At 44.6% G+C, this 12,040-nt stretch overlaps 1 protein-coding gene across 2 annotated transcripts in view; it reads left to right on the top strand.

The window, feature by feature from the left end:
* Positions 1-459: 459 nt before the first annotated feature.
* L3MBTL4 (L3MBTL histone methyl-lysine binding protein 4) overlaps positions 460-12,040 on the top strand; it is a 485,331-nt gene continuing 473,750 nt past the window's right edge. The window contains exon 1 of one of the 2 annotated variants that reach the window (XM_078060581.1): positions 460-529. The gene's annotated coding sequence lies outside the window, so the exon portion shown is untranslated. Of the gene's footprint in view, positions 530-745; positions 965-12,040 lie in introns of those variants that run through there. The other variant, XM_078060580.1, reaches the window with a different exon arrangement.

Here is a 12,040-nt window from a genome sequence, read left to right as displayed (position 1 = left end):
ATGGTAGTTAACAACAAACCAAAAGATCATTTTGGAAATTATTATTGTTAATCATGTTAAATTACTGCATTTCTTGCTGGACTCAACAAACTAACACTTATTTTGCATACTAGAATTTTTATACACGACACCTCCATGAAAGAAAATTAAGTTTAAAAGTCACAAAATACGGTCTTCGATTGCCAGCTACTTTTAAATATAAGCCCAAACAAATGATTAAATACTTTTCTCTCCAAACCACCACCAACGCTTCGTGAAAGCCTAACGCTAACCAGTAAGACTGTAAGTTCCATGAGGGCAGGAACTCTTTAGCTCCTGTTTCCTAGTTAATCTCAAGCAGCTAGAACAGGGTCAGTAAACAATTTGTTCTCGCCACTTGAAAAGAGTATTCTTTTATTTTGAAATGGTATCCGCGGTTGGGTGTGTAGCAAAGTCGAGAGCGGGAAACGGGCATCGGAGACGAGGTTGCAAAATCGGAAGGAGCAGAAGGACAGAGAGGAATCCAGAGGCGAGAGGGAACATTTGGAAGGTGAACCCTCAGAGCTGGGATGAGGCAGGGATGAGCGCCCCGGGACACCACTGCGCGAATGGGGAGGGGCCAGGCAGGAAGTAGCCAAGATTTGGGGGACTCCTTCCCAGGGAACAAATAAGGGGAAAGACACACTTGAAGAGAAAGCCACAGCCACCTCCCTCCCACGTGAAAGCCCAAACGGCCGCCCCGCGTCCAGTGCGCTCCCGGGGGAGCGGAACCCGGAGCTAGGCAGGTGCGGCGGGAGCATGCGCGCGGGGCCGGCAGGGGAGGCTCCCGCGCCCCCACCCCGCGCGTGCACCCTCGCGCCCCTCCCGCCGGGCACCGCGGGGCCAGCGGCGCCGCAGCCTGGGTCGGCCGAGCCTCGCCGCTTCGCCTCGCGCCCTGCCGGCCTGTCGCCGAGTCGGCGTTGCGGGCGGCCCGGCTCTGCTCGGGGTAAGGAGGACGCCGCCGCCCGAGCCGTGTGGTCGGGGGACCGCGTGAGCGCCCACGGCCGCCACCGCCAGGGATAGCCCCGGGCCCCGCGCCCGGACCGAGGGGCGTGCGCGTCGCCCGCGGCGAGGCCGGGCCGGGCCGGGCCAGGGGGCGGTGGCGGTTAGGAGTCGCCTCCGCCCGGCGCCGGCTCTTTCTCTTTCTCTTTCGCCGCCGGGCGCGCGCCGGGCTCCCCGCGCGAGGCGCTGCCCCACTTGTCGCCCACTTCGGACGGGCGTGGCGTGTGGCCCCGCACCGTCCCGCTCCCGGCCGCCGGGGCCACCTGGGCCGGGGGTGTCGGCGCGGTCACCTGGGCGGGGAGGCGCCGGCTCAGCCCAGGGCCGCGGGACGAGGGGCCGGGGCCGGACTCCCGGCGGTCCCAAGCCGGCCTTAGGCCACCGGGCGCCCGGCGGTGGGCGTTTGGCTTTTGTTTTCTCTCGGGGCGGGCGTCCCCGGTCTCCCCGTTCTCCGCAGACAACTGTCGTGTGTGCCGGGACTCGGCTGCGGCCGAGACCCCCGCGGGCGCTTCCTCGCTCCACCCGCTTTCCGTCCCCGGTCCTGCTTTCTAAGTTCTGCCCAGCCCCGGGCCGGAGCGGAGGAAGTGCGCGCTGAGGGACGCCTAGCCTATTTGTGGCGGTTTAACTAGCTCGGCCCCCCCCTCCCCCCCAAGCCCGGAACTGCGCCGGGGCGCGCTGGCCAAGTCTCCCTCGCCCTGGCCGCCGAGGTGGGCGGAAGGGGAGGCCAGCGGACCAGGGTACACCTGGGCCCGCGCCGCAGTTACGTGCGGGATTGGTGTTAAGCCTTTACCCCAGGTGGGAGAATTCCGGTGGATTTGGTGCCCTGCCTTTTATATCCTGTAGTCATTGATTAAAGTCCATAGGATGTACTTTATTTTGTATATGCCTTTATCCACTTAGAGGGATAGTCTTAATCTGTCCATGCCTGGAGGTGGAAACTAAATAAAAGGAAGGTCTGGACATTGTTATTGTTGAGACTTCTGCGTGTGATAACCCCATGAAGTCAGTTTGGTCACTATGACCTGACCTGTTGGGGCGTTTCTATGCCTACCACTCACCCTTCAGGGTTATTTGGTCTCCACGACCAAAGTGGCATTGTCTCCTGGATCCCACTGTTGGAGCTGTTGCTGGAAGTTGCTCCGGGCAGCCTCCAGTTTCAGTTCTTTGTTTAAATAAGTGTAGTGGGATCTGTTGGTGTTTTCTAGTCCCCTTAACTCAAAAAAGGTTAAAGTGGCAAACAGGTGGAGTTTGTTCTTGATGCTTGATAATAGACTTTGAATGCATTTAGCTCTTCACAAGATGCTAAAAATGCCAATTTCAGTTTCTCCTCATGGTACCCTAGAACTGGGAGAAAGGGTTTTGAAAGAGGAGAGATTTCAGGAGCATCCAAGTGGATTGGATTCTGCTATACCCACATAGGGTGTAATTGTTAAGTAGGAAAGATGAGCTTAAAACTGCTATTGATTATGCTCTCAGATTGTGAGGTACATTGATGAATTTGTATCAGAGGTAGCCCTTGACTTTGGAATTCTTTATTCAGTGCTTTTTGGGACAATACTGGTCCACCTCTGTGATGAGTTCTCAATCTGTTTTCTGAGAAAGGATATTGGTGGGACGGTGATCTGGTGAAGATCGAATTAAGGAAAACTAAGGAACTGTCTTAACTTTCACCTCAAGGAGAGGTGTGTTTTTAAGTTCATCATAAGAATTTTAGGTGAGCTCTACCATCTACCGACATTTCATTGCAATACTGTGTGATTTGTATCTTAAGTTACACTTCTAATTCATCTTTACTTTCCTTAAAAAATTTCAATTGTCATTTGCACAATAAACCATTTACTATGTAATTTACTATGTATGTTCATACATTTGTATGACAAACCACTAAAAGCTTGAGCTTTTAATGTGTTGGGAGATAAAACATGCAAACCAAACGTTTGTGAACAAAATGATATGCAGGAACTAATAAATAGGATTTGAGACTAAAACAATCTAAACTAAAATGCTTTGGTTTGAAACAGATAGTGGTCATGGGGTCTGGCAAGGAGAGGGTCTTTGGGGTCTGGAGTGATCAGAAAAGAACACAGAGAATTGGGCCTTGTGCTGAGTCCTGAGGAGTGGTTCTTCCACAGATTGACAAGGCGAAGGCTGAAGAGATAGGGGGCTAGGAAGGAGAAGGGAGTTTCATGCTTCAAAAGGAATGATTATGATTTGTTTAGGACTTAGAAAAATTATTTGCAGTGTCCACATTGGGAAATGTGGTTGTGCATGCTCTTCCCACCAGCCCCTACCCGTCCAAACTAGAAACCTCTTATTCTTCATGAGCCAGTGTAATTCTTCCTCTGCGAGGGTGTCCCTGATTTTCACACCAGACTTCCATTCTTTGACTTCTACTTTTCCTGGTTCATCTGTAAGTGCATATGTAAAAACAGTTTTTTTTCTGATGGCCCAGGCTTTAGATTTTGCCACTTTCTGTTCATTTTTAAAAATTGAGATTTAATTGACGTATTAGTTTCAGGTGTATGGCATGATGATTTATGTATACATTGTGAAATTATCACAGTAATTCTATTTAACATCCATCACCACAGTTACAACTTTTTTTTCTTGTGATGAGAACTTTTAAATCTATTGTCTTAGCAACTTTCAGACATACAATACAGTATTATTAACTATGGTCACCATTAATGATAGTCATCAAAAAACAGTTTTATATATTTTTCACAATTTAGCTTCTGTCTTTAAGTAACACATTTTCTGTAAGGATATGAACACGTCCTTAGTTCCCTTTTTATTCAGAATATTTTTGCATTGAAGTTCTAGCCTTTTAACTGAAATGATAATAACCCTTCAGGGCCTGGTATGGTCCTTGACAAGTGGTTAAGTGCATAGTCAACAGATATTTGTAGGACTGAATAGGGATTCAGTGTGAGCAGGCAGCTGCTGAGCAGAGGCATGGGGTGATAAAAGCAGCAGTCAGGAACATCATTCTGATGTTGAAGGAAGATCTGCAGATGGAAAGCTCTGGAGTTCTTACTGTGAAGAAGAGGGAGACCTGAAGCTGTATGGGAAGCACCAGGCCACCCAGTCGGACGGAGGAAGCAGAAGGAGCCCCAGCCTCTCTGCCCCCACCCCATTCCTTCCCATGTGTCTTTGGTTCTCCTTCTCTAGAGCTAAAGGTGAGTTTGAAAATCACAATTAGATAAGCGTTCGTTGTTTCAGTCAACACCTTTAATTCAGAAAGAGTGCTGCTGTTGAAATGGGGAAATTAGCAGGAGAGCCTGGTAGGTGGTTTGGGAGCAGGGTGGAGCGGGTGAGTTCAGTTTTTAAAATACTGAATTGAAAGAGATGCTGCAGTGGTGAGTTTGGAGAGAGGAACTCTAATGTTAGGCCAGGAGAGAGTCAGCTGGGAAATGTTCAGCTGGAATAGGGGTGACAGTATAAAGCATGAGACAGGGTGAATAAATGAGCACAGTGGGGGGAGAGCAGGTCCAGTGACTGTGGGCTACACCCAGTGATGGTGTCAGGAGGAGGAGGAAAACTGCGCGTCACAGGAACAGGGAAGCCAATGGAGGAGGTTTCATAGGAGACTCCGTGTAAAGTCTCATCTGTTGCTGATGAAATACCGAACTGAGGAGGTGTGGTTGAACTGGCTGGCAAGAGGTGATCTCACTGGTAAGGCTTCAGTATGAGCTGTTGGTAGTGTTTGCTCTGTTTTAGGTATGTAGATGTCCCCCTTTAATTTGAAGAGTGTTTTGTAGTTTACAAAGCATTTCCACCTTGTAGTATTGGTAAACATATTTTGAGCATAGTTTATTATAGGAACATACCTCCCAAGTGAAAACTATTTGGATTCATTAAAAGCCCAGCGGACTGTTCACATACTCTTACAGCAAGTACTGTATAGATAGTATCTTATATTTCAGCAAAATAAAAGCAAAAACAATGAATTAGAACATACTCGGGAGAAATGAAACTCTTCAGTTCATTCACACATGTAATACTGTCTTTTGTTTCAGCATTTGCACTCCTTTTTCCTTTTAGAATAGTGCCTTAGAAGAATTTATCCCTGTTTTATTTTGCAAATACAAAACAAGTTTTCCACAGTAGCGATGGAAAAATGAAACATTTACTTTGATCCCGTCAGTTGTCCCTGCTCTGCTCCCCTAGTCTGTGTGTGCCTTTTGGGGAAGATGTCACTGCAGTAGGACCCCTGCTCAGCGTCACCTGCTGAACCTTTCTTCATTTTGTATTGATTTTAGCTCATGTGTGAAGCGTTCTCTTAATGAAGCTAGCCATTGCAGAGAATGCTTATGCATCCCTCCTGAAGATGGATCTTAAATGATGAAAGTGTGGTCGCTGCCACAATTAATAATTGATTAATAAATTGTTTGCAAAGTATCAGGTGTGGGATGTGGGCAATGGAGCAGAAGTGCATGCATCGTTCTTTGTCACCGTGACTTGCTAGAGAGAACATATTTAACTAGAAGGAAGATGGACGGTATGGTACTTTCATACACTGTGCTTTGGTGTGTAAGCTATTATGGATAGCTTTGGGGACCATGATAGCTTTTTAGATTAAATCATTGTTGCCCTATTCCCTGTCCTTTTGAGGGAGGGAGGAACTAAGGAACTCAAATGGGGGCAAGGCATTTTTGCTGGTATCCACTGTGTGTCGGTTGCGTGTTTTGTGTATGGGGATGGCTGATACATAACTCCTGCCTTCTTGGATTGTGTAGTCAAATATTAAGCAACCTCCCAAATAAGTGTATAAAGAAAAACTTTTAAGTGTACTATGAGAAAGACCAATAGGAGTGCCTAATAGGGGTTTGTGGGTCACAAAAGTCCTCTCGAAGGATGAGTAGCCACTAGCCAGGTAGGGAGTGGGATAAAAAGAAATATCAGGCAGAGGTAAGCACATGTGTGAAGCCCCCGGAAGAGGAAAGAGCTCGTGCTCTGGAGGAAGGGAGAGCAAGGGAGAGGTGCCGACTGGGTGGGAGAGCTGTTGGTAGGGTTGATGAGGCCAGAGCATGTCGAGGCCGCCTCCTGCCCGTGGAGGCCTTGCTGAGGATCATGCATTCTCTTTTTCTTGCCATGGGAAGGCTTTGCAGAGTGTGAGCAGAGTGTGACGTGATCTGCTTTATATCCAGTGAGGCCCACTCTGGCTGCCATCTACAGAATATTGTGCACCTGGCAAGAGCAATTAGGATACCATTGCAAGTGTCCAGCTGGGAGTCCTGGTGCTTGGGCCAGGCAGGTAGGGGTGGAGATGGGTAGAAATGGAAGGACTTCGGGAATATTTTGATGGTAGAATTTATAAAATTGCTGATAGATGAAAGGGTAAGGGAAAGAAATTCAAGATTATTCTTCTGGTTTTTAGCATGAGAAACTGGGTGAATTTTAATAGATGGGGAAGACTGGTGAGAAGCAGACTTGGTAATTTTGCTTTGACCATTTTTCCAGTGAAAGACCTACTGGACATAAAGTATTTTTAGGGAGATAACTGGATGTCGTTGTCATGTGTGTTATTTATCCAGCACTGAGCTGGGCACATGGTTTTGTAGTTTAGCAAATGTGGGCTTTCTTTTCCCTCTTCTGTGGCTGTAGGTTTTTTTGTATTCTGCTTAGCTCACAGCAGACCTAATGGAACTCCTGAATTTGAAAGCCAGTCTGTCTGCAAATGGGCACACGCATCCAGTAGGTGTAGTCTCAGAGTCTGCTGGCAAGCAGCTTTGCACATAGCATTTTCAGTCCTGACCAAGGAGGTCTAAAATTACTGGATGCACCACACGGACCATTTATTACTCAATTTCCTTCTACGTTGGTGTCCCAATACTGATCCTGTCACTGGGAGACTCTCCAAGGCCCTAAACGTTCTCTGGTCCTGCAACTACAAGCCATTGCTTACCTTCATGGTTCCTTCTCTTGTGAGTACATCAGACTTAAAGATGAGACTTTCTTGAGTGACAACATTTAAAAAATTGCTTTTGGTCATTATTAATATTGTAATTTCTTTCTAAAGAAAAACCACGGAGCAGATGATAGACATGCTTCCAGGCCTGTATGAATGGATCCGAGTTAACACTGATGCTAGTTCAAGGCCCAGTTCATAGATGAGTGTATATTCTGCTCTTGTCTTTGGTTTTCTAGATCTCACCATGCATGAGAAACTGGGTGAGCTGGAGGAGATGGGGAAGACTGGTGAGAAGCAGACCTGGTAGCTTTGCTTTGATCATTTTTCCAGTGGAAGACCTACTGGGTATAGGCTGTTTTTAGGGAGACAGGTTGATGTGGGTTGTGTTATATTTCATGTGTATACTGACTTGACAGTCTTTGGCAAATGGAGTTAAGACCTAAATCCAGGGTCACCAATTTGGACGTGGAAAGGGGCTAGCAGGTAAGGGAACTGAGTGAAACAGGTGGATAGAAGAAAACTCAAAGTGCTCTTGATTTCACTTCTATTTTTTCACCTTCGAAAATTGGCCGTAGGTACTTGTCTACTCTAGGAAGATCTTTCAGTACAGTGGGAAGGAAGAAAAATCCCTTCTGTGCTGTGGAAACAGTAGGGAGTAGTCTTACATGTTCTAAAGGGGTAGATGTTATTAAACACACACACACACACACACACACACACACAACAACAACCAAAAAACCTCAGATTGGATATCTGCATTTTTTAAAAATGTGAAACCTCCCTACTTAAAAATGCTGGCGCACACCTTTTAGAACTCTGCTAAGGTAAGGTAGACAATGTATTTACAGACCAGATACAGTTGTGGGCTGCCTTTTTACAACCCCTGACTTGTGGCGTCTGCTCTGTGATTAACTGAATGTACTTTCCATTTAATCATTTTGTCTTTCTTACTTATCATGAATGCTTTTCTTATTTATTATGATGGAGAATATCAGAAAACATACCAGCTTTTTGTTGCCCTGATTCCTGCCCATTTAAGTCTGCATTGATTAAATCTGGGAGTGAGGAGTTGGCCCTGGGCCCGGCCCTGATTCTGTAAGGTACATACTTGTGCAGGGGACTAGAGTTCTCCAAATTTGGGTAGAACCTAGACTTTTTAAATCTTTCGGTCATGTTTATGTGGAATTTTTTTATATGTCTCCATTGTTAAAGTATATCTTTTACACCAATTGTTTAAGAGTTTGTGTAACCTATGGACAGTACTTTCTATGATTGGAGGGGGACAGTGTTTGCTCTCGCTTATGGACTTTTGCACATTTGTACCTATCTTTCTTGTGGCTGTGAATTTTCCTGCTCCGAGAAGCCTCCAGTTCTCCCTAAAAGTGGATCACCCCCATTCCCCTGTGCTTTCCTCCACAATGTGCTATTGTCTGCTAGTTCACTCTGAAGGGTGGAGCCTTACTTTTCTGTGTTTCCCAGGGAACTTTTTGGATTCAGTTCACCACGTCTTTCTAAAGCCCAGCAATTTCCTGACACATGTCAGAGACCAGTAAATAAAAGTTGAATGATTTTGAGTCAATGATAGTCTCATACACCAAAGAAGTTCCACAAAATCCTTAGCATTTTGGGATTCTGTTGAGTAACTAGCTAAGACTTTGAGTTTGATTGAAAATGTAAGCACTGACCTTTCAGCCACTATTTTATTATTGTTATTATGGTCATATATCAAAGGGAATGTAAAGGTTCTTCTCTTTTTGCTTTATGGCAAAGAATATTCTTTAATTCCCTATCATTATACCCTTTAGTCCTGGTCCTACACATCATCAAGGTGAATTATTACAGATGCCAAGATAGCACTTCCAAATCTATATTTTATGCACTCAATTTCTGAGGATGGTTAGAACAAAGATTTTTTTCTCCTTTCTCTTCTAAAACTGTGAACTTGTGATTTTATTTCAAGAAGATATGTGGATGTTTCTCCAGCAGCTGAACACATCCAGTTGGGCTTAGGATAGGAATTATTAGGGCTAACAGGTCAAGAATTTGAAAAGTCTTGACCAGCACAGGAGAACATCTTTTTGCTAAGTGCCCTTGGAAAAATCCAAGGCTTATGGGTGATTTTCAAGTTGATAGACTTCTGCGTAGGACCATGAGTGTATTTCATTTGTTTTGTTAATTGAATGTCATGGATATTTGGTACTTTTTAGAAAGATAGTAGGGCAGGTCACGTTGCTGGATTCTGTACCCCATGCAAATTAGCAGCTGTCAGTTGGCTGTCTTGTGTGGAGACCCTCTGTCCAGTACAGACGTGTCTTCACTTCCGGCTGTTGCCATCTTTGTGTTTTGTGTGAACCAGGATGCTCGGCCATTTTACTGCAGTCAGTCTTTAGTAATCTTTAGGGCCACTTTATTTTTCTGCTGTGAGGACAAGGAGAAGATCATTGGCAGTCTTTTCAGAACTGGCTGGCATCTGTGTCCAAAACAAACAATACCCATTGCTGTGGAGTAAATGGTGAGGAAGAAGAAGCTGTGGAGGGTACAGTTATATGGTAATTACCAGTGCGATGCACAAAGTGACATGCTTTTAAACTGGCTTCTGTCCAAATAAGTTGTCTCTCAAGTTTTTAGAAGTTTCAGCTCAGAGTAGCTATAACTTCTATCATAGAATGACTATAGCTTAGGAGGTTTCTGTTGTGCCACATTTAATTAACAATTTAGATTCAGCATTTTTTTTTTTTAATTTTAGAGGGTTTGGAAGTAGTCTAATTCAGATGTTTCTCAATCCTTATTATGAATAAATAATTTTTTTGTCCTAAGGTGGCTGTCCTGTGCACTGTAGGGTGTTTAGCTGCAGCATCCCTGGCCTCTACCCACTACATGTCCGTAGCACCTCCTCCCACTTAGTTGTGACAACCAAAAATGTCTTCTGACATTTCCAGATGTCCCCTGAGGAGAGGACAGAGAGGGCAGAATCAGCCCCAGCTGAGAACCACTTATCCAGTTCAGCCTGTTTTGTAGATGACAAATCAGAGGTCCAGTTTGTTAAGCAGTGTGCCCAAGGTCAAAAGTCACTATGTGAGAATATGAATTAAAAAACAAATTATCTCACTCGAAGGGACTTCTTATCAACTCAAAACTTATTTTTCTCTTGTAAAAAAACTAGCTCTTATGACAGTCCCTGTTGATTCTGTCTTGCCATGACTGCCAAATAGAGCTGCCACTGTTGTTAATCCAACTGTGGCAAAGACATAAATTATCAATAGTACTTCAAAAGCTAAAACAAGTTGTAAAGTAATTGAAATTTTACCACACTGATAAGTAATGTATAAAATTACTTGGTTTTGAGCTCTGTCTTATGGCTTTATGTTCTTTACCCACTTCATAAATTTCTACTAATAACAAGGATAAAAAAACCTTGTCACATATAGTTCTAATCCAAATCCCTTATTGCAGAGAGGGGAAAATGAAAGCCCAGTGAAAGGCCCGATTTACTCAGGTTCATTCACCTGAGTAATGGCAGATTTGGAAACTTGACTTGGTCTTCCTGAGCTCCAGCTCCGGCTGTTTGCTATTACAGCATGTCAACTTTTGTTTTCATAGCCAGGCTTTGCAGTAAAGTTGTGTTCAATAGCTTGGTAAATCTTATTCTAGAGTAATAATTAATCCTTTGTGTGCTTGCACAGTTGGGAATTATGAAGCCAGTAATAGAAAACTCTGCTAAGTAGAGGACCCTCATTCATTCCATAAATATTTATTCAGTGTCTGCTTTGGCCAAGGATGTGCTAGGCTGTGGAATGTAAGGGACACAAGAAGGAGTCAGATGTTAAGATGCTGGTCCTGCCCCCTCGCAACCAGACACATTCAAATGTGAGGCTTCTCTGTATTACATGAGAGAAGATGGCCTGATTTATTCACGCATTTATTCATTTAACTGCATTTCTGAGTACCTGCTGCGTGCCAGGCCAATGCCTGGCACTGGGTACTCTGTCCTCTTAGTCTAGGAAATACCCAGCATAAAGCTGAGAGGGGACGGTGTCTGCTAATGAGTGGGCCCTCAGGCTCTACAAAAGAGGCGTGAAAAATCTTAGTGCCTGTGCTGACAAGGGAGTGACCGTGCTTCTAAAAGGCAGTGAGAGTGAGAATATATTTGTCAAGTCCATCGCTGGCGAGCATTATTGTTCTGCTCCACAGATGGTACATAGGAACTGCCTGAGGAAGGTCATACAGTGGCAGGGCTGAGTTACCTTCATGCCAGTTCTAGTCATTGTCAGCTAGATCACATAGCACTCCCTCCAGAGACCAGGTGTTACAGAAGGAAGAAAAAGTCCACGGTTTTAATCAAACCCTTGTAGGGATGACTGATGTCTTCAGGGTCGTGTTATTTCTGTATTGTTTATGTGGCTACTGTTGGCATATGGCACAAAAGAAGGAAGAGTTCATTTTTTGGAAATTGAAAAATCTCTGTCCTCATCTTTGTTCTCATTGAGTGTTTATATCACAAGTGAAGATAATAAATTCGCCAATATATACACTTCTGCATGAGCATTAAAAAAGTTCTCCACCTTTTCCCCAGGCTAAGTCACTAAAAATGTCAGTCAAAACCAAAAATAAAAAAGAAGTAGTTTATAAATTACTGTGAGAGATGATTTAATTCACTCACCTTCTTTAAATTATTCTGATTTTTACCTAATCCACTTCAGAGTTTCCGTAATGAATATTCTTATGGCTAAACAAAGACACAGGTCCCTTTTATATCCCTCCTTAGGATCACACTTTCCTACAGGCAATGAGGGTCTTTCTTCTGAGACTAAAAGTGAGGAAACCTTTATTATTTATTTATTTACTTTTAAACTATTTATTTGAGAGAGAGCACGCGCGCTCTAACAAGGAGGTGCAGAGGGAGAGAATACCAAGCAGACTTTCCACTGAGCACAGAGTCCAACTGGGGGCTCAGTCTCACAACCCTGAGATCATGACTTGAGCCAAAATCAAGAGTTGGGCGCTCAACCCACAGAGCTACCCAGGCACCCCAAAAGTGACAAAACCTTTAAAGAGGGAAAAGCAAATTGAGTTTTTTATATTTCTTTTTGTTCCCAGAGTTTGTACTTT

Source organism: Halichoerus grypus, chromosome 13, assembly GCF_964656455.1.
Source record: "Halichoerus grypus chromosome 13, mHalGry1.hap1.1, whole genome shotgun sequence".
Taxonomy (NCBI): Eukaryota; Metazoa; Chordata; class Mammalia; order Carnivora; family Phocidae; genus Halichoerus; species Halichoerus grypus.
Note: the sequence above shows the minus strand (reverse complement) of the source record. Positions and strands in the feature narration are given on the sequence as shown.